This window comes from Sapajus apella, unplaced genomic scaffold (assembly GCF_009761245.1).
Source record: "Sapajus apella isolate SASKATOON/1434 unplaced genomic scaffold, GSC_monkey_1.0 scaffold50, whole genome shotgun sequence".
NCBI classification, from domain to species: domain Eukaryota; kingdom Metazoa; phylum Chordata; class Mammalia; order Primates; family Cebidae; genus Sapajus; species Sapajus apella.
The window spans coordinates 9,061,068-9,083,905 of NW_022436990.1; the positions used below are offsets into that span (position 1 = coordinate 9,061,068).

Genomic DNA, 22,838 nt, shown 5'->3' on the forward strand with positions numbered 1-22,838 from the left:
CATCAGTGAAAGAACTGATAAAGAAAGCATGTATTCAGACACAATGGAACACCACTCAGCCTCAAAAAAGAATAAAATCCTGTCATTCATGGCAACATGAATGAGTCCAGAGGACATTGTTTTAAGTGAAATTAGGCACAAGAAGGTGAATACCAGATGTTCGCATTCATACACAGGGCTAAAAAAACCATTGAGCTCATAGAAGTAAGCTTAGAATTATGGTTATTAGAGACCAGAGGCTGGAGAGAGGAGAGCCTGGCTGACAGATGCAAAGCTACAGCTGACAGACGAACAAGTTGCAGGGTTTTGTAGCACTGTGGTGAGTGCAGCTAGCAATCATGCGGTGCATGTCTTCAAAAACCTAGAAGAGAGGATTTTGAATGTTCACAGCACAAAAAAAAGGGAAATGTTCGAGGTGATGAGATACTAATTACCCTGATTTCACTATTACACATTGTATACATGCATGGAAAAGCACTCTGTAGCCCATAAATAGGTACAATTATTACACGCCGACTAAAAATAAAAGGAAAATGCAATAAAATTAGACCCATATTTCGCACCACATGCAAGAAAAATCTCCAAATGAGTTTGAAATTTAAATGTAAAGAGTGATAGCATGTAAGTAATGGGTGATTTCCTCCTTAATCTTGATGTACATAAAGCTTTTTTAAGTATAACGAAGACATAATTCATAAATTTGACTATATTTAAAAAAACAAGTGAAACAATTCAAATTATTTGTCACTTAAGAGGTGAACAGTTATGATTTGCTTTTTCAGCCTTCCAGTAGTGTTAAACATTTTGGTGACGACAGGTCTGTTACATCAGCGTGTGGAGGTCTCAGCTGAGGGTCAGTGTCCCCGAATTACCCTCTGTTCTTATCACTGTGGCTGCAGAACACACATAGGAAAGGAGCTGGGGACTGTGTCTCTGACTGAGGGACCAGGGCAGAGGCATACGCCCTGACCCTGCAGCTCTTAGCAGTCTCATCTCATGGGCTATATCTGCCAGTCCCCAGCAGGGCCAGATTTCCAGTTTGTGCTAAACTGGACAGATAACAGTCTTAGGTGTTGTCAGTTCCACTGGTTATCATTAGCAAGCAATGGGAGGTGGTGACATCACATACTGGCTGACTTCAGACGACAGGGGAAGTTTGAGATTGCTGTCCCTGCTTGTTTGGAGCAACAGAACAGAAAGTCTTAAGAAAGGCCTAGCTTCTAAGGAAATGATACATCCTTATTTGGGTTCTTCCCAAACAACTCTTTCATATCTCTTGAGACGGCACTAGGGACCTTTCCTCTAATTTTAAGTGGAGAGTAGACTTGCCGTTCCGAGCGTTTGGAATGGTAAAAGCCAAACCTGTATTTGTGGGTATGTTGTATCGAACTCCCATTAATCTCAATAGAGAAGGCACCAAGTTTAACAGGCCAAAGAAGAGCCCCAGCACCAACAAATAAGACATGGGGTTTTATCAGGTGCTTATGCACAGGGGAGAGTCCACTGGCAGTGGGCCAGCCAGGAGAACTGCTACCACCCGCAGACATCACGCTGTTTATGTAACATTTTCACTTAACACTCTCTCAACAACCTCTACCTAGCAACCTCCATTTAACCTGTAACTAAGTGCCTCAATGCCTTGTACGGTCTGTGTTTCATGTGATGGACCTAGGGCTCAGATATTTGCCATAGGCAAGGAATAAATCTCCGGGTTGGGCATGTCTGGATTCCCTAACTCGAAATACACATTCAGGTGCATCTGCCATACAGGGTCATTCTATTGCTATCAGGTGCATTTGCCCTACGGCGTATAGGTGAAAGTACTGAACCTTTGAATCTGGCCTTAGCGTACTAACTGTGTGACCTTAGGTAAATTCCTTACCCTCTCTGTGCCTCAGCTTTCTTGTCTATAAAACAGGGCTGATAATAGAACATATTTCCTGTTGGCATTTATGAGGCTTAATGAGTGAACATTTGTGGAGTGGTGGCAACAGTGCCTGCCACATGATGACCAGCATATTCATGCTTGTTAGATAAATACAAGCACTGTGGTAACTGCTGTCCTGATAGAAGAAGTTAGTGTCTCATCTCCGAATATTTAAATAGGGGGAAGCTAACTATTTGCCTCCTCCTATGTGCATCAACTTGTGAAACAGATTGGCCATTTGACACCTGGACTCTGAGAGCATGAGAAGCAGGAAACAGGGCTGGGCATGGTGGCTCATGCCTGCAATCCAAGCACTTTGGAGGCCAAGGTGGCGGATCACCTGAGGTCGGGAGTTCAAGACCAGCCTTACCAACATGGTGAAATGCTGTCTTAAAAAAAAAAAAAGAAAAGAAAAGAAAAAAGAGAAGCAGGAAACAGGTTTCAGACGGTGCCAAGCAGAACTGAATAAGACCTTGGCCCAGGGATCTTGGATGGAGGCGTGGAGGAATGGGAGGCACCCTGCTGTGGGGCAGCAGCTGAAGGCACTTTTTCTCGCTTCACATTTCCCAGGGTGCATTCTGCCTCCATACCGCATTCGACTCATTGGGAAAATGGAATGAGTAGATGAGTAATACTTGACCCTGTATGAGCACTTATAGCTACACAAATTCAATCATGTCTCTGAAACCCACGTAGGCGCCTGGTCTTGGCGATGACCTATACAAATGAAAGTAATGCTATTATGAAGTTTCGTCTTCAAGGAGAATAATTACATCATGGCCATTTCTTTCCCTATTAAATTATGGCCAGCTGTCCCTTAATAAAAAATCAAAAGAAGGCCTCTACATTTACTGTAGGCCCGAGGTAATGTTTTCCCCAAACCCCAGCCACGTGTTTCCATGGAGACAGAGATCATTGTAAAACAGAGATATCTCAAGATTGTGAAGAGGCATTGATGATCTTTAACCTTCTATAAGGGCTGAGCTCTTCCACAGCTGCTGCTGTTTTACAGAACAAACTGCTGAGACTGGAGGAGACTTTAGAGGTCAGCTGGTTCCTACATCAGAGGCTTGACTCCCCATTCTCATTACAGCTGTGCCTTCCTTCTGCAAAACCACAGTTAAGCCAGACTAGCACAGGGTCCACTTACCACAGGGTTGGAAGTGTGTGGCCATACAACTGCCAAAGTTCTGGACCCATCAATTAGTTCTTGCTACAGTATTTTCAAGCTTGGAAAAGTCTCAGCTTTGGGATAAGGTAAGGACACTCGATTTTGACATCCTTGGGTATATGGTGCTGCTTTTTGGATGATAAACACACAAATGGGCAGGGAATGCTGCAGGAAGCTCAGCACAACCATCAGTGTTGTGTGTGTGACATGTAGGTGGTCCTCTTAGACGCTGAGAGACAGAGTACTGGATATTTGTGGTATGAAATTGTGTTAATTAATTACCGACACTTCACAGTAGCTTGGCAGATAGAAGCAACATGTATTGGAAACAACATGGACTTTGGAGTCAAACCTGATTTTAAATTCCAGTTCGGCTGTTTATAATTGTGCAAGCTGTGTATGTTATTTAACCTCTGTATGCCTCAGCTTCCTCCTCCGTCACCTTGCCTCCACTCCTAATGGTTACGTGATAACTTACAAAATGTTTCCTGTCCCCATGAATCTGGGCTTTGCTAGTTTAGTGGCTTTAGTGCCCGAAGGACATACACTTCCACCAGGAGGTAGTGATACCTCTGTTGAATTTGGATATTAAAAGCACCACCTAGGCAATTTATATCTTCAGGAATTACTACTAGGTAAGTAGGCAAACATGAACAACAAAAACCAGTGTTGGCTGGAGTAATCAATGAAACTATCAAGGGAAAGTAAAAGTCACTGTTGCCCAAAGAAGATTCAGAGAAACGTGATGGAGGATCTCAAGGCTTACCCTGGGGTCCGTCCCTGGACTAACGTGCCCCATAATAAAGGCTGAGAGACAGCTCTAGCAACACTCCTCAGGCAGCACTTCCCAGAGTTCAGCCCCATTGGGAACGACGGTTTGGGTTACTCTTCCAGGCAAAGAGCCCCGAACAGCTGTGGAGCTGGTTGAAGGAAAAGTGCAAACAGTTCCCAGTTGACTCCACATCCACCTTTCATTGCCTGGATAATGGAGCTAGGCCCTGGAAACATTTCTCCCTTGCCATCTCGCACATGTTAAACTTTGTCAGTAGAGGGAGCTGGAGGAATGTTGCAGGAGGAAGGGACCTCTCTTCCTGTTTTCAGTGTGCACCTATTTCGGCTTGCTCCATGGTTTGCAGTAGCAAATATGCGGACACCACGTGGCACTTACCCTTTAGCAAGTTTTAGCGCTAGTCCCCAGCCAGTGTGCTCAGCCCGTGGCACCCAGTGGGAGGCTGACCACCAAGCAGCCTCAGCTCCCAGAGTTTGGACCAGCTCTGGCCCACCATTCCGTGGCCTGCAGCCCAGTCTTGTGAATGGGCTGCCCTTCCAAGTTTGTTCCTCCCTCAGCTACTCCTTTTCAGCCCTAGGACATCTTTTATGTCATATACATATTTCTTCATGTTAAACCTTCTCTGTTCAAATTACTTAGTAGTTTCTGTCTCCTGCCTGGACCCTGACTGATAGAGAATTAGTACTGGGAGATCCCTCCTGCTCCTGCTGAGAGCTTCCATGCATACAAACACACACACACACACACACACACACACACACGTTTGCGTTGTTTGAGGGATTTGTTTGCGCCTAAGTGCACTGGTCAGCCTACTTGCCAATGGGAAATGAGATGTGGATAATCTATTGCATGCAGTGGCATCACAATTAAGCCCTGTGTTTAATTGTGATGAAATATCAAAAGAAGCCCATTCCTTGGAATCACAAGCAATTGCTTGACCTGACTGTTGGAGCAGTAATGATGACTACATGTGCTGTGATGTAGAGTGGATTTTCCTGCTTTTCCTAGAGTATTTACAGAGAAAAAATGGTGGCATCAGGTCCTTTAGCATCTTTCAGCTCAAGTGACAGTCTGAGAACCAGAGAGCTTCTATTTTAGCCCTAAAAGAATTGCTGTTTCTTATTACCACAGACTGCTACTTCTGAAAATAAGACACAAAATTTAATTGCATGGGTTGTTGAATTAGGATAGTTAAATTCAGTGTTGGAAGATTTCTTGTGTTAAAATGTAGGGCATTGACTTGGAAAGAATGAGATTCTGCAACTTGGAATATCTGATTGGATTCAGATAAAACTGACAATTCTGCAACCCCGAGTCATGCTGAGCTTCCCTGGCCAGTAAAAGTCCCTTGTCCTTCATTATCTGAATAGACTACCTTCTTTAGCTTGAAAACCTTTATAGCCTCATTTGGGGCAGATGCTTTGGAAGGGGATGCTGGTTCTTCTCAAGACCCACCACTACCATCCCTTGTTCCATTAGCCCTGTAACTAAGGTCAATTCTCAGCATGCTCCAGGGATAGGTTTATACTAGGATCAGAGAAGTAGTAACTCAGACACTAAGCGAATTGCAAGACTGCTAATCTATCTACCAGGAGAAACCTGGAGAATAAGTATGCATGTGGCTTCTAAGGGTGTTAGACCTGGTAGTTATGGATTTTCTCCACCTTATATTTTTACAAGGCTTTTTGCTTTATGTTCTTTGAAGTCCTGGAGAGAATGCATAATTCTTTGTGCCTATTACAGTTTTTGTGAGTTATAATTTTAAAAAATCCCTTATTTTTCCTTTGGTGATAGCAGACAAAATAGAGTTCAAGCGACTATTAATATTATGCTCATCTTCTAGGTAGCATTTTTTTCTTGTATTTTTATCCATCTGTTTTCAATTTTTAGGTAATAGTTGATTTTAGGGGTATCTCTTATAAATAGCTCATAGCTTTACTGCTCTTCACATAAGCCATCTGTTCTAGCGTGTTGGATTGACATGCCGTAGTTAACCCTATTTTTTTTCTTGTTTGTTTTGTTCCTTTTTGCCTTTGATCAGATTTTTGTTTGCTTACTTTTATTCTTGTTTCTGTTTTTTACTCTAGTGGTTCAGAAACAATATGTTTTTTCTAGTAGTTAACCTTAAATTTTTGACATGTATTTACCATTTCTCTATCCCGTAATAGAATGTATACCTTCCTCTTGCATAAAATGTTTGCATGTTTTCTTCCTGCATTTCATCCACCTCCCATGTTAAGATAATCTCAGGTATTAGTCCTGGTTTTTTTTTCCTGTAATAAAGAATTTCCAGAGAATTTTTACTGCCTTCTTGATTGCCATTGTTTTTATATTCCATGTATTTCTTTTGTATTCACTATTTTTTCTTTGGCAAGAGGACAGCCTGTGACAGTATTTCAGAAAATATCCATGGATGCTAGGCTTCAGATCCTTGCATGTCTGGATTTTCCTCCCCTCATTTGAATGCTACTTTGGCTGCTTGGTCTATCATTAACCGAGATTCAGGCTGAACTCTCTTGCTGTGAATGTAGGTTTCTCTATTTCTCCACAGTTATGTTGATTTTGCTTTATCTGTTGAAAAACAAACATTTTATTAAACATATGTGACTGTAGATCTTTTTATAAGTCACTTGGTAATTTGAACTTTTTGAAAAATCATTGAGATGGTCGTCTTTCTCTGGTGATGCTTTTTGTTTAAAAATCTCTCGTTTGACACTGATAGAGCCACTTCAGCATTCTTTTTAAAAAATCATCTTTATTGTCAATCTTTTTGCATCTTTAGGCTTAAAAGTGGTTCTTATCAGGTTAGGTGCAGTGGCTTATGCCTGTAATCTCAGCACTTTGGGAGGCTGAGGTGGGCAGATCACAAGGTCAGGGGTTTGAGACCAACCTGACCAATATGGTGAAACCCATCTCCACTAAAAATACAAAAATTAGCCGGGTGTGGTGGCTTGTGCCTGTAGTCCCAGCAACTTAGGAGCCTGAGGCAGGAGAATCGCTTGGACCCGGGAGGCGGAGGTTGCAGTGAGCTGAGATTGCACCACTGAACTACAGCCTGGGTGACAGATTGAGACTCTTTAAAAAAAAAAAAAAAAAAAAAAGTGTCTTATCAACTGCATATAGTTGGATTTTAAAAATAATAATCTTTGTTTTTTAAATGGATAAACATTTCAGTTAAATTACTTTTCAGTTAAATTATATTTTGTATAAAAGTTATATTTTTAAAAATTTAAATCTATAGAAAATCTACTAGTATAGTAAGCACCAATTAGATTCACCAATTGTTGACATTTTACCCATTCTCTCTACATTAATATGTATATCATAAATGCATAGATATACATAAACTTTATAAATATATATATACATATACATATGTAGTTTTATGAACTAAAGGAGAGTTGACTATTAGGAACAATTTTCTTACCACAGTAAAACTATCCACTCTAACGTTTTCACACTGACACAATACTGGCATCTAATATACAGTCCATATTCAGATTTCCCCAGTTGTCCCAATAAGGATTTTTATAAATATCCCGCCACCCAGGATCCAACCAAAGGTCATGAACTGCATTTCATTTACTTTTAGTCTCCTGTAACGTAGGAAGGTCCCCAGCCCCTTTTCATTTATTTTTCTTTTTTAAAAAGTTTTTCATGTCATTCTCTCTCTCTCTCTCTCTCTCTCTCTCGTGTGTGTGTGTATGTGTGTGTGTGTGTGTGTGTGTGTTTAAAATCCATCTCAGTTTTATAGATATCCTTCTATTTGGATTTGTCTGATGCTTTGCCATTTCCTGATTAGGTCTAGGTATGCCTTTTTGGCAGGAGTATTACACAGATAGGTAATGTTCTGTCCTTCTCAGTGTGGTATAATAGGTGTGTGTGAGACACAGTTGGCCCTACTGTTAGTAATGCTAAGTTTGGTCAGTTGGTTAAAGTGGGTGTCTGTCAGATTTCTTAATATTCTGCTTCCCAACAATCTCCTACCCAATATTATATCATCCTTTGCTGATTTTTTTTTTTCTGGTTGTAAAGAAATCTATTGCTATCATTGCTTCTACACCTGTCAGTTGGCAGCCTACTCTAAGAAAGAGCTTCCCCTTCTTTTTCCTTTGCCTCATCCTTTCTTTTTTCTTGGTCTTTAGACTCTGTGGAGTCTTTTTTTTTTTAAATTGCATTTTGGGTTGTGGGGTACATGTGAAGAACATGCAAGATTGTTGCATAGGTACACACATAGCAGTGTGATTTGCTACCTTCCTCCCCTTCACCTGTATCTGGCATTTCTCTCCGTGTTATCTCTCCCCAACTCCCCACCCTGCCTCATCCTTTTAAAAAGAAATTTCTAGTATCAACATGGGTTCATGAACGATTTCGTTTCTTCAGTGTTATAATCTATTCCTATCAAGATTCATTTTAAGGTTTAAATGATGCTAGATTTGGCCTTGGGAGCTCTTTGAAGTGCCTTTGTTAAGGGATCTTATGTCCTTTTGATAGTACCCACTAGTTTTTGGACACTTCTTTACTCTCTGGTATAAGATTTTTCTTTCTACCCTGGCCTGTTTCCACCCTGTAATCAGTTCATTTGTCTTGTGTCATGGGGAATGGTATTCAGAAATTGAAACTTGGATGCTAGGTGTGCTCTTTGCACAGAGATTTAATTGCTTCTAGGTCCTTTCTGTGGCAGGAATAAGAAATAATAATGAGTCTTGATTCATACTAATGATGCCTTGATTCTGTTCTAAAACCATAGCCTTTTCTTTTCTTCCCTGCCCACATTTGACATTTGTACTTCTCTTCTCCCACACCAAAAACCTGGGTTCCCAAGAACACATTTGCTCAGTCCTGTACTATATTCAAAATACTTTCTTCATCAACAACAAATTTAGTAAGTCAAATTTAAGATTTCTTTGCAGTTTTCTTTTTGTCCTTAGACTAAACTGTATTTCACTGAGGTTGTATTGTCGGAGTACTATGTTCAGAAGTTATTTAGATTTTTTTTTCCTTCTGTATAATTATGTATCAATGTGATATATAGCTATGTTCTTTAGTTTCTGTTTGCATTTGATTTTAGGGTTTCCCCATTCTTGTTTTCAATGTACTTTTTAAATACACAAAACATGAACATGGTTCAAAAGTCAAAACTATATAAAAAAGTAAACTCAGAACCCTGATTCCATTTTCTATCCCTTCTACCCCCTTAGGTAGCAAATTTTATTTCATTTATTTTTCTGTTTTATTTTGCAAAAATAAACCTGTATATATTCCCATTTCTTCATCTTACACAAAGAGGACATAAAATTTTTAATACCTTTTTTCACTTCCAAATATATTCTGAAAACTACCTGTAACAGCTCCTAGAGATCCTCTTTTTTTTTGTTTGTTTCAATTAGATAATGTGTGACCATTGGTTGATTTTTAGATCTAAAATCTTTTGTGCTTTGTGCTTATCCTGTTTTGTTGAACTCTTTTGCTTTCTTGCATTTTTTCAGTATTTTATAATTCATTTTTTCCCCAGCTAGTTTAGACTTTCCACATTTTTTTTCTATTCCTCTTAGATGTTATCCTAGAAATTACAGCATGTATCAGAGTTTAAAGTTTAGTGGTAACTTTACCATCCTTCTGAAAAATGGAATGATCTTATAATATTTTAACTCTACATACCCCTCTCCCAATTTATATACTATCGTCATGTGTTCTATTTCTGTATTTCAAACCTTCAAGACCTATTTTATACATTCAATCTTTATTTAGATGAACTTGCAAATCCTTCTCACATCTCTTAATTTCCATGTTGGATCATTGCTACTTCTACCTGAGAGATTGTGGTTAAGTTTTCCTTCATTTAGTTGACAAACTCTGTTTATGTTTGTCTGAAAATATCTTCATTTCACCTTGCTTCTAAAAATATTTTCACTGGGAATAGAATTCTAGGTTGATAATTATCTTCAACCTACTGAAAGAAAAGATCATTTCCACCATTTTCTGTCTTGTTGCTGTTGATCTGACACTCTTTTGAAGAAAAGTGGTTGTTTTTTTCTTTGACTTCATTTGGGAATGCTCTCCTTATCTTTGGTTTCCAGCAGTGTCACTGTGTTGTATCTAGACATTGGCACATTTTCACTTGGTCTGACTGAAATTCACCAAACTCCTTGAATTTGGGTTGGTTATGAAAAATTCTCAGCCATTATTTTTTCAAATGTGGTCTCTGTCCCATTCTCTTCTTCAGGGACCCCAGTTGAATGCCTTTTTCTTACCTCTGCCTTCTTACCTGATCTTTTGCCTTTTCTATCTGTTGGTGTCTTTGGAATACATTCTGATAACTTTTTTGAGAGAGAGAGAGAGAGAGAGAGAGAGAGAGAGAGAGAGAGAGAGAGAGAGTGTGTGTGTGTGTGTGTGTGTGTGTGTGTGTGTATGTGTGTGTATGCATGCATGTGCACAGCTGATGATTTTTCCCCTCATGGTGACTTGTGTTTAATATCCATCCTCATCACTGGTTACTGACTATTATTTTGGAAATCTCTTGAAACAAGTGGATAACCAGAACAAAATTATAACCTTCTGGAGAGCTTTTGAGTTTCCCTCTGCTAGGTACCAGAGGGAAAATCCAGTCCTGGACCACCTTAGTCAGTTTAAGGCTTCAGTTCTGGATTACATAGAATGCACAATCTCACAGGAGGCCTGGATTCCTCTGGTTCATTCTCACCTTTGGGCTCTCAGGTCATTGAGGGGAGAGGCTCCCATTAGACTTGCTGTTATGGAATCATTGGGGTGTCCCTGCACCAGCTGGAAACCTCTATGGCCAGTGGTGCCTTTGCCCAAGTTTTGCTTGGGCCCACTGGGCCCAGCAGGCTGCACTCAGTTCGCACTCCCAGCCTGGATCCCGTGCCTGTCAAGGGCAAGCAGAGTGGCAGGGGGTGTGTGAATGAGCCCGCATGGGGTCCAGCCACTGTGCACGGCCAGGCATGGTGTGGGGTGGGCAGCTCCAGGTGCTGGCATGGTTGCCAGCTCCCTGTGAGGCTGCAGCTTTACTAGGTGACCTGCAAGCAGCTTTTACAGCTGGCACTAGGGAACCTGGTGGCACCTGGAAGCTTGGAGATGCCAGGAACTGCAGAGGCCCAAAGATGGTATCACAGCCCTAACTTGGGGAGCTCCTAGGTCTGGTCTCCCCAAAGGGCCACAGCTCTTCTCTCCCTCTTGTAGCATGCAATGTGGTGAGCAGGGGTGTGTCTAAGCTCCATTTGTGTTACAGCTCTTTCAACCCCACCATTCAGCAGGTTCCAAGTTCTTGTCCCGTGTCAAAGAAGAATGAGGTACCCAGACAAGTAGAGGGTGAGCAAGGAGAAGAGGAGCTTTACTGAGTGTTAGAACAGCTCAGAGGAGACTTACAGTGAGTAGCTCCTCTCCATAGCCAGGGTGTCCTGACGAGTGTTCAGCTCTCAGCAGAGAGGAGACTCTGGAGTGGGTAGATCCTCTCTGCAGCTGGCTGTCCTGATGTCTTTCCGAGTTTGGCTGAGTCCAAGGTTTTCATGAGCTTCAGAGGAGGGGATGTGTATGCTGATTGGTTCATGAGTAGCCATGAGTGGGTCCAGAAAGAGCACCGTAAGTTCCCACTCCTGTCCGCAGGACTGGCAGCCTGAGCCCTAGGCTTCAGGCCTTCCCTGACTTGAAGGTGAGGCTTTACTGGGGACCTGCTCGTTTCCACCCAGGAGCCTTTTTGCCCCCTACTGCTATTTATGGTACCCAGTCTGTTCATGCCGATGGGTGCCTGCAGGGCAGTGCGAAGCTGCTCTCAGTACCTCCTTGGCTTCCCTCTCATGCTCATTGGTGCCCAAAGTCCAGATGGGGCCAAGGAAGCAGGGGGCTGTCATCTCAGTCCTTCCCTGAGCTTGCTCACACCTGGCTGGATTGCAAGAGCATCTGGGATCTGCCTCAACTTTTCTCCTAGATTGGAGTGGGCACTGGGAGTGGGGAGAGGCCAGACAGTGGGATCAGGCACTGCCAAGCCTCCTCTGCACTTCCTTGAGAGTGCAGAGATGCCTGGGTCTGCAGCAGTGGCTGGGCAGCTGCAGTTGTGCCTGGGAGGGTGGGACTCCTGCTTGCTCCCAGCCCCCAAGAGTATAGGGATCCCTGGGTCTGCAGCCATGGCAGAGGAGTTGCTGTGCCTGAGGAGTGCAAAGCTCCTGACCTGTCAACTCAGAAGAGAGCAGGGCTTCAGACTGTTCCCAGCTATGGCCAACTCCATGGAGTGTGCAGCCCCAGCCACACCTCCTCCACTGAAGCCGGCATCATGGCAGCGACCGCTCTAGACAGGCCACTGCTGTGATCATTGCCATCTTATGTGGGTCTGGGCTTTAACATATGTCCCTTTTATAGCCAAAAGGCATTAACATGAAAGCTCAGATCTAGTGGGAGCAACAAACCCCTTCCAGACAAAAGCAGCATCTATACTCATTTACTTCTGGAGTTCCTTTAGTTCTAATAACTTCTAACTCTATTGTTAGCTGCTCTTACATTTAAGAAAGGTGTGCATTTCTTCCTTTTTAAAAATGTTTTAATCAGAGATTTGAGGTCTGTTTTTGCTTTGTTTTCAAGAGGGCTTGTTGATATCCTAGCCCATTATTACAGATGATCTGAAGTCTTACAGTTTCCTCTTACAATTTATTTCTGCCTGCTTTCTGACTTTGGAGAGTTGGTATGCTTCTATTTTTTATTATAAAGCAGGCCAAATGCTGTTACTTTCCAGTGCTGTATGTATACAGAATGCATATAAAATGAGAGAAGGAAGCTTTTCTGTGTCAGGCACCATAATAAGTGTTTTATAATTAATTAGTCTTTACTACAACCCTGGGAGATGATAGAATTGGAGGTGGCTATTGTTTTTCCCGTTTTATGTAATAGGGAAATGAGATTAAGTAATTCCACTAAGGTCATAAAACTAGCAGGTGGCCAAGCCATAGAGTCAAGCCAAGGTTTGACACCCACAGCCTGGCTCTTAACCACTGCATCTCAGCAGTTTCCATTTATAGAGATTTAGCCAGTTACTGTAATTAAAATCATTAGAGATCTAAGCACTTAGAACTCAATTTTGACTCAATATGCATAGAAATCATAATTGACTTAATAGGTACTGATGCTATAATACTCAAGCCATTGCTAGTCAAAGCCATGATTCCAACCATATTTACCTTGTATCTGTGTACCTACATAGGTCTGCACTTCTCACTTTCACACCGTTAACGGAGACATTGACTAATCCTTCCAGGGAAACACCACTTCCATTATTTCTTTTCTGTGTTTTTTTCTCTTTTTTTTTCTCCTCTCTAGACATTTAGTGCAGAAGGAGGCAATAGGTTATTTACTGTCTGCCATCATGTTGCAAATTAGGTTCACTAATCAATTTTTTAAAATACAAAAACTATTAAGAGGATGAAGTCTATTCCTTACGGCCAGTCATTCCTGTGGGTTTTTTATATGAAGCCATACATTATTGTGGTTAAGAATGTGGGCTTGAGAATCAGGCTGCCTGGGTTCAAATTCTGACCCTGCTGCTTACAAATTACATGACCATGCAAAGTATTGGACCTTTATGTGCCTTGTTTTCTTCAGCTGAAAAATGGAGAAACAGGATCTACCTCATAGCGTTAGGATGAGGATTAAATGTAAAGTAGTTGAAAGAGTGTTTGACACAGTGTTATTATAGGGTTATTATGAGGATTAAATGTAAATTAATTGAAACAGTGTTGATGACAATCAAATGCTTATTCTTACTATTTTCATTGTTTATTTCTGAATAGTCTCTAACTTCAAGGTTTATTTTCTGAATCAAGAATTTTTTATTGTAAAAATTTCCAAGTGATTAGTATATTTGTGTTTATTTTTACTTATTTCCAGGTTTATTACATATATATATGACACAGAGTTTCACTCTTGTTGCTCAGGCTGGAGTGCAATGATGTAATCTCAGCTCACTACAACCTCTGCCTCCTGGATTCAAATGATTCTCCTGCCTCAACTCCTCCAGTAGCTGGGATTACAGGCATGTGCCACCACACCTGGCTAATTCTGTATTTTTAGTAGAGACAGGGTTCCTCCATGTTGGCCAGGCTGGTCTCGAACTCCCAACCTCAGGTGATCCACCTGCCTCGGCCTTCCAAAGTGCTGGGATTACATGTGTGAGCCACCATGCCAGGCCAGTTTATTACATATTTTAAATAGAACATAACCAAAATTTCAAAACTGTAAGTCTTATAAGGATTTCAGTAATCTAATACCTAAACAAATATTGCTCCTGAAACATTTGAAAATGTCTGTTTTCTAAAGAATGAGTTATTTGTATACATATAGATCTCTATTACATCATCATTGTTAATGTTAATTTTCTAATACTCTATAGTTTTTAGCCTACTAAATCTGAAAATCAGAAACTTTCCATAATCTCTAGATATATGTATTTTGGATTTAGGTCTTAAAAAAAAAAGTTATTTTGTAGTTAATAGATTCTTCTGATCCTTGCTGAGGAAAATAAATTTTTCTTTTTTTTTTAGACAGAGTCTTGCTCTGTTGCCCAGGCTAGAGTGCAGTGGCACAATCTTGGCTCACTGCAACTTCTGCCTCCCAGGTTCAAGCAATTCTCCTGACTCAGCCTCCTGAGTAGCTGGGATTACAGCCATGCACCACCATGCCCAGCTAATTTTTGTATTTGTAGTAGAGATGGGGTGTTTCGCCATGTTGGTCAGGCTGGTCTCGAACTCCTGACCTCGTGATCTGCCTGGCTTGGCTTCCCTAAGTGCTAGGATTACAGGCACGCACCACCATGCCCAGCTAATTTTTGTATTTGTAGTAGAGATGGGGGAGTTTTGCCATGTTGGTCAGGCTGGTCTCGAACTCCTGACCTCGTGATCCACCTGCCTCGGCCTCCCTAAGTGCTGGGATTACAGGCATGAGCCACCATGCGTGACCAACTGAGGGAGATATTTTTGATGAATTATTCTTTTTCCTACCTTTATTACTGTTTTCTCAGAATCTCTGAGAGTCAAATTTGGTTTAAGATTAGGACACTTCCTAGGAGCTAGAAGAGCAAGCTGTTCTGCCTGTCACTAGATTGGCAGCAGAAAAAACAAGGACTGTGACGTTGAGATACTGGAGTAAGAAGGTGGTGGAAACGTACAGTTAGGCTTGTTCTTGCTCATTTTTAAACCATAATATTTCTTTGGCTTCCAATAACACAACTGCCTTTCTCCTCCTCCTCTTCCTCCTGGCAGCCCCAGGAGGAAGCCAAAAGAGCCAAGGGGAAATCAGATTCTACATGAAGAGCTAAGAACACTCTCCCAAACCTTATTAACAGGGAGCAGCCTGCTCTCTCATAGGGCAGCTCTTTAGAGATTGTGTTTCATGACATTGCAGACATGGTGCCTGCCTATTCTCAGGCTTCCACAAGAATTTTTCCTCTCCACACTCTACCTGTGAAAGTTGCTAGGCAGCAAGGAGATAAAAGTGTTAGAGGATGTGACCGTTTTCTTGCAAGTTTTTGTCTGTTTCTACCTACATAGAGCAAAGCAGCTTTTCTGTAGGGATTTATCTTCAAAAGCAAAGCATTCTTGTCTTTGCTTCTCTGCCTACATTATTAGTGGTAATGGAATGGCCCAGTTTTCTAAGACTACAAAATCAAGGGAGCACAACCTCCACATTTAACTGCTTGTGCTGTACCTCCTGCCTTGAATGCCTTCCCCTGCCATGGAAGGACTTTGAAGGTTGCTTAGTGCAGGGGCTGGTACTTCACTAGTGAAGGCAGTTGATTTGCTGCCAGACGTTCTCTTGTGCAGCTGTGTCCCTTCATTCCCACATGGGCACTGTCCTTTGTATAATGATGACACCCTTGCCTGCCATCAGCTGGACTGGTCTTTTGAACTCTTGATCCAGTAGTGGTGATGTTACTCTTACTCACTACACTTTACCTAGCAATCACTACAGCATATCTGAAGAGCAACTATCTGGTATAAGAGAAAAAACTTCAGCAGTGTTTGACTCTCTTGTTCTTTTACCTACCAAAATCTTATCTTTGCAAGACAAGTTTAAATAGTTCTTCTGTTTTTATCTTTTATCTTACTTAATTTCCCACTACATGATGCTATGAATTTCAACAAACTCATCATACACTTCCCTTGTAGCTGTTAGTGAGAATGTTTTATTTTACTTGGGTTTGTATGTATCTTTGGGGAAACAAACTAAATGCCTTTTATAAAGTAATCATTTAACAGCAGTTGCATAAGTGATAAAATCTGAAGTGGTGTTGTTTAGCAATGTTCTGTCACCATCTAAACTAACCAGCCACTGGATAGATAAAGTACTGTATTTCCATTAGTGTTTTTTCCTTAGAGATTATTTATGTATGCAGAAAACTTTATTTTGTTTTAAAACATGATACGGAGTATCTTTCCCAGCCTGGGGGCATTGGCCACATTCACCTCTGCAACTCTCCCTTTCCTGTTTCCCATGGCTTAACCTCTTTTGATGGACTTTTTCTGTTAGGTCGTAAATACCTCCTCACAGTGCATAATCATCTTTGCACAGGCCCAAGGGTCATTTTATTGCTTCGATCATCTGTCTCAGCCTTTTATATTTCTAGTTTAACTCTGTCAAAGGTCTTAGATGCCAGCACTTAGTAGTCCCCAAATAATAACAGATGATCATATGATCAAATTAATTAGCAGACTCTACTTTCACTTGCAATCACTTCTGCTACTACTGTGTAGAAGGAAAGGGTTTCCTTTCTTTCGACAATTACTTGAAATCTTGTCCAGGTCTCTCTGTTGGTCAGTCACTCAACCAGAATTTTTGAGCACAGTCTATATGCCTCAAACCATTATATGCACTATGGAATGAATATACAGAAGTATGTTCCCTTGAAGAAATGTTAATCTAGTTGATTAGGCAACATATACCAATACAACTCAGTGAATAAGATGATGTTATATGATACAACATTATCAACTACTCTAAAGAAACTTCTCGTCAATGTTTTTTTAAATCCCTCTGGCTTTATGAATATAAAATTGATGAATACAAATTGTATATATTTACAGCATACAATGTGATATTTTGATGTTTGCAAAATTATTAAATCAAGCCAATTAACATATCCACCACCTTGTATACTTATCTTTTTTTGTAGTTTTGCAGTGAGAATACTTAAGATCAACTTTCTTAGCAGTTTCAAGTGTGCAGTATATTATCATTAATTCTAGTCACCATGTTGTACAATAGATTTGTAGAAGTTACTCATCCTATCTAACTGAAGTTTTGTATCATTTGACCAATGTCTTCTTATTCTTCCCCCTCCCCCTGACAAACCACCAGTTTACTCTCTAGTTCTGAGTTCAACTTTTTTTTTTTTTTTTTTTTTTTTTTTTCTGAGACGAAGTCTTGCATTGTCACCCCAGCTGGAGTGCAATGGCATAATCTCAGCTCACTGCATCCTCCACCTCCCAAGTTCAAGTGATTCTCCCGCCTCAGCCTCCTGAGTAGCTGGGATTACAGGCATCTGCCACATGCCCGGGCTAATTTTTTTTATTTTTAATAGAGACGGGGTTTCACTGTGTTGGCCAGGCTGATCTCGAACTCGACCTTATGATCCGCCTGCCTTAGCCTCCCAAAGTGCTGGGATTACAGGCCTGAGCCACCACGCCTGGCTAAGAGTTCAACTTTTTAGATTTCACATGTAAGTGAGATTATGTGGTATTTGTCTTTCTATGCATGACTTATTTCACTTAGCATAATGTCCTTCAGGATCATCTATGTTGTCAAAAATGACCGTGTTTCCTTCTTTTTTGAGGTTGAATCGTATTCCATTGTGTATATATGCCACATTTTCTTTATTAATCTTCTATTCATTTGATGACGTATACCTATGTGGCCTCCATATTTCACTATTGTGAATACTGCTGCAATGAACATGGGAGTACAGGCGCCTCTTCAATGTATGGATTTCATTTGCTTTGGGTATATATGCAGAAACGGGAATGCTAGATAATACAATAGGTATAGTTTTAGTTTTTTGGGGGGCACCTCCATACTGTTTTCCTTAATGGCTATACTAATTTACATTTCTGACAACAGTATATGAGGGTTCCCTTTTCTCCACTTACCTTTTTGAAACAGCCATTCTAACAGGTGTGAGGTGGTACCTCATTGCAGCTTTAGTTTGCATGTCACCGCTGCCTAGCAATATTGAGCATTTTTTCACATACCTGTTGGCCATTTCTTTATCTTTTGAGGAATGTCTATTTGGGTCCCTTGCTCAATTTTTAATTGGATTATTTGTTTCCCTACTATTGAATTGAGTTCCTTGCCTATTTTGAATGTTTACTCCTTTTCTGATACGTGGTTTACAAATACTTTCTACCATTCTGTGGGTTATCTCTTCATTCCATGGATGGTTTCCTTTGCTGTGCAGAAGCTTGTGTGTGTGTGTGCAGAAGCTTTTAAATGTGATGCAATCCATTTATTTATTTTTGCTTTTGTTGCTGGTGCTTTTGGGTTCCCATCCAAAAAATCATTGTTTAGACCAATGTCAAGAAGTTTTTTCCTATTATTTCCTCTAGTAGTTTTATAGTTTCAGACATTACATTTAAGTTTTTAATCTATTTTGAGTTGATTTTTGTATATCATGTGAGATAAAGGTCTAATTTTATTCTCCTGCATGTGGATATCCAGTTTTCTCAGCATTATTTATTGAAGAGACTGTTATTTCCTCATTGAATGTTCTTGGCACTTCTGTCAAAGATTGGTTGACTGCAAGTGTATGGATTTATTTCCAGGATATCTATTCTGCTCCAATCATCTGTATACATCTGTTTTTATGCCATTATCATGCTGTTTTAATTACTATAGCTTTGTGGTATATTTTGAAGTCAGGTAGTGTGATACCTCCAGATTTGCTTTGCTCAGGATTGCTTTGGTTCCCTAGAGTATTAGTGGTTCCCGTGAACACTGGGATAGTTTATGTTTCTATAAAAATGTCATTGGAATTTTGAAAGGGATTGCACAGAATCTGTAGCTTACTTGGGGTGTTGTGCACATTTTAACAATATTAACTTTTCCAATACATGAACATGAGATGTCTTTCCATTTGCTTGCATTCTTCGATTTCTTTCATTGATGTTTACGGTCATTATACAGATCTCTTACTCCTTTGTTAAATTTATTCCTAAGTCTTTATATTAGTTCATTTTCATGCTGCTGGTAAAGACATATCTGGGAATGGGAAGAAAAAGAGGTTTAATTAGACTTACAGTTCCACACGGTTGGTATGTAAAGACATACCTGAGACTGGGAAGAAAAACAGGGTTAATTGGATTTACAGTTCCACATGGCTGGGGAAGCCTCAGAACCATTGTGGGAGGCCAAAGGCACTTCTTACATGGTGGCAGCAAAAGAAAATGAGGAAGATGCAAAAGCGGAAACCCCTGATAAAACCGTCAGATCCCGTGAGACTTATTCACTATCAGGAGAACATTATGGAGAAAACTGTCCCCATCATTCAAATTATCTCCCACCTTGTCCCTCCTACAACAACTGGGAATTATGGGAGTACAATTTAAGATAAGATTTGGATGGGGACACAGCCAAACCATATCAATATTTAATCTTTTTTGGTAGCTATTATAAATGAAATTTTCTTTTTCAGATAGTTTATTGTTAATGTATAGAAACACTACTGATTTTCAGGTTTTGATTTTGTGTCCTGTAACTTTACTGAATTTGTTTATTAGTTCTAACAGTTGTTTGATGAAGTTGTTAGGTTTTTTATGTGTAAGATCATGACATCTTCTAACAGGTGTCATCCTCCTTTTTGATTTGGATGCCTTTTATTTCTTTCTCTTTCATAACCTTGCTGTGGCTAGGATTTCTAGTCCTATATTGAATAAAAGTGGTGAGAATAGTCATCTTTATCTTGTTTCTGGTCTTAGAGGAAAAGCTTTCAGTTTTCCACCATTAAGTACGAAGATTCCTATGGACTTGTCATATCTAGCCTTTATTGTTTGAGGTACATTCCTTCTATATCTAACTTGTTGAGTGTCTTTCTCATAAAAGGATATTAAATTTTGTCAAGTGCTTTTTCTGCATCTATTGCGATTATCATATATTATGTATCCTTCATTCTGTTAATGTGGTGTAACATATTTATTAATTTGCATGCCTTGGCATGGATGCATCCTTGCATCCCAGGGATAAATCCCACTTAATCATGCTGTATAACCCTTTTTAAAAATGTTTTTTTTTCTCCTTTGAGACGGGATCTGCTCTGTCAACCAAGCTGGAGTGCAGTGGCATGATCATCACTTACTACAACCTCAATCTCCTGGGTGCAAGTGATTCTCCTGCCTCAGCCTCCCAAGTAGTTGGGACTACAGGCATATGCCACCATGCCAGGCTTTTTTTTTGGGGGGGGGTAGAGACAAGGTCTCACTATGTTGCCCATGCTGTCCTTGAACTCCTGAGCTAAAGCAGTCCTCTCACTTTGGCCTCCCAAAGTGTTGACATGGGCCACTGTGCCAGGCCTATGATCTTTTAAATGTGCTGTTGAATTTGGTTTGCTAGTAGCCTATAGTTTTCTTTTCATATGAATGTCCTTTTCTGGCTTTGATAACAAGTTAATGTTGCCCCCAAAAAATGTGTTTGGAAGGGTTCCTTTCCAATTCTTTGGAAAAGTTTGAGAAAAACTGGTGTTAATCCTTCTTTGAATGTTTGATAGAATTTAACGGCGATGTCATCAGATCCTGGATTTTTCTTACTGGGAGTTTAAAAAATTTTTATTTTTTTTACTTTTTTTTTTTTTTTTTTTGAGACAGGTTCTTGCTCTGTTGCCAAGCTAGAGTGCAGTGACATGATCTTGGCTCACTGCAACCTCTGCCTCCTGGATTCAAATGATTTTCCTGCCTCAGCCTGCCGAGTAGCTGGGACTGCAGGCACACACCACCACGCCCAGCTAATTTTTGTATTTTTAGTAGAGATGGGGTTTCACCATGTTGGCCAGGATGGTCTTGATCTCTTGACCTTGTGATCTGCCCACCTCCCAAAGTGCTGGATTATAGACGTGAGCCACCGTGAACAGCCGGGAATTTTTTTGTTTTTGTTTTTTTTTAATTGATTCCATTTTCTTGCTATTGGTCTGTTCACATTTTCTATTTCTCTGTGATTCAGTCTTGGCAGGTTATATGTTTCTAGGAATTTATCTTTTTTTTTAGGTTATTTAATTTGTTAGTATATAGTTCATAGCAGTCTCTTGAGATTCTTTGTATTTCTGTGGCATCAGTTGTAATGTCTCCTTTTTAATTTATAGTTTTATTTGAAGTATCTCTTTTGTTGCTTAATCTAGCTAGAGGTGTATCGATTTTGTTTATTGCTTTAAAAAGCTGACTTTTGGTTTCATTGCTCTTTTCTGATGTTTCTCTCATCTCTGTTTTCTTTATATCTGCTCTGATCTTTTTATTTCCTTCCTTTTGCTGACTTTGACCTTAGTTTTTCTTTTTCTTTTTTTTTTTAATTGAGGTGTAAAGAAATTAGGTTGTTTATTTTAGGTCTTTCTTTTTTTTAGATGTAGGTGCTTATTACTCCAAACTTCCTTCTTAGAACTGCTTTTTCTGCAACCTATAAGTTGCAGTATATTGTGTTTTCATTTTAAGTTATCTGAAGATACTTCTTGACTTCCCTTTTGTTTTCATCTTTGATATATTGGTTGTTCAGGAATATGTTGTTTGATTTCCACATATTTGTGAATTTTCTATTTTCTCCTGTTATTGATTTCTATTTTCATTGTAGTTGGAAAAGATACTTGATGTAATTTTGATCTTCTTAAATTTGTTAAGACTTGCATTGCAGCCTAACACATGACTTACCCTGAAGAATGTTCTGTGTGCTCTTGAAAATAATGTATTCTGCTGTTGTTGGATGCAATGTTCTATATACGTCTCTTAGATCTGTTTGGTCTATAGTGTTGTTCATGTCCATTTTTTAAGCTGATTTGTTATCTGAATTATCTATTCATTTTTGAAAGTAGGTTGTTGAAGTCCCATACTCTTATTGTATTGCTCTCTATTTCTTCCTTCTTTTCTGTTAATATTTGCTTTATATATTTAGGTGCTTTGATATTGAATGCATCTATCTTTATCATTGTTTTACCATCCTGAATTGACGTCTATTATTTAATGATCTTCTTTGTCTCTACATTAGCCCATTTTCATACTGCTATAAAGACACACCCAAGAATGGGTAATTTTTAAAGGAAAGATTTTTAATTGACTCACAGTTGAACATGGCTGGGGAGAACTCAGGAAACTTACAATCATGGTGGAAGGCAAAGGAGAAGTAAAGCACCTTCTTCACATGGTGGAGGAAAGGAGAAGTGCTGAGCAAAGTGGTGAAGAGCCTCTTAGAAAACTATCAGATCTTGTGAGAACTCACTCACTATCACAAGAATGGCATGGGGGAAACCATCCCCATAATTCAATTACCTCCACCTGGTCTCTCCCTTGACATGTGGGGATTATCAGGATTACAATGCAAGATGAGATTTGGGCGGGGACACAAAACCTAACTATATCAGTCTCTTTTTACAACTTTGACTTAAAGTCTATTTTGTCTGATATAAGTATAGCTACTTCTCCTCTCTTTTGGTTACCATTCATATGAAAGATCTTTTTCTCTCCTTTCACTTTCAGCCTATGTATGTCTTAAGCTAAAGTGAGTCTCCTGTAGGCAACATATAGTTGAATCTTTTCTTTTTAAAATCTATTCAACCACTCTTTTGATTGGATAATTTCATCAATTTATATTTAAAATAAGTATTGTAATTCCTTCTGCCACTTAGCTAATTGCTTTCTGTTTTTTAGTTCCTTAGATTCAATCATTATTTTCTTGGTGTCTGCCTTTGTGATTTAATATTTTCTTAC

General features: G+C 39.8%; 1 long non-coding RNA gene across 1 annotated transcript in view; it reads left to right on the top strand.

The window, feature by feature from the left end:
• The first annotated feature begins 2,344 nt into the window (after nucleotides 1-2,344).
• The window catches only part of LOC116526361, a 178,912-nt gene continuing 158,418 nt past the window's right edge, over nucleotides 2,345-22,838 (top strand). The window contains exon 1 of the long non-coding RNA XR_004258112.1: nucleotides 2,345-3,184. This is a non-coding gene — a long non-coding RNA (uncharacterized LOC116526361). The remainder of the gene's footprint in view (nucleotides 3,185-22,838) is intronic.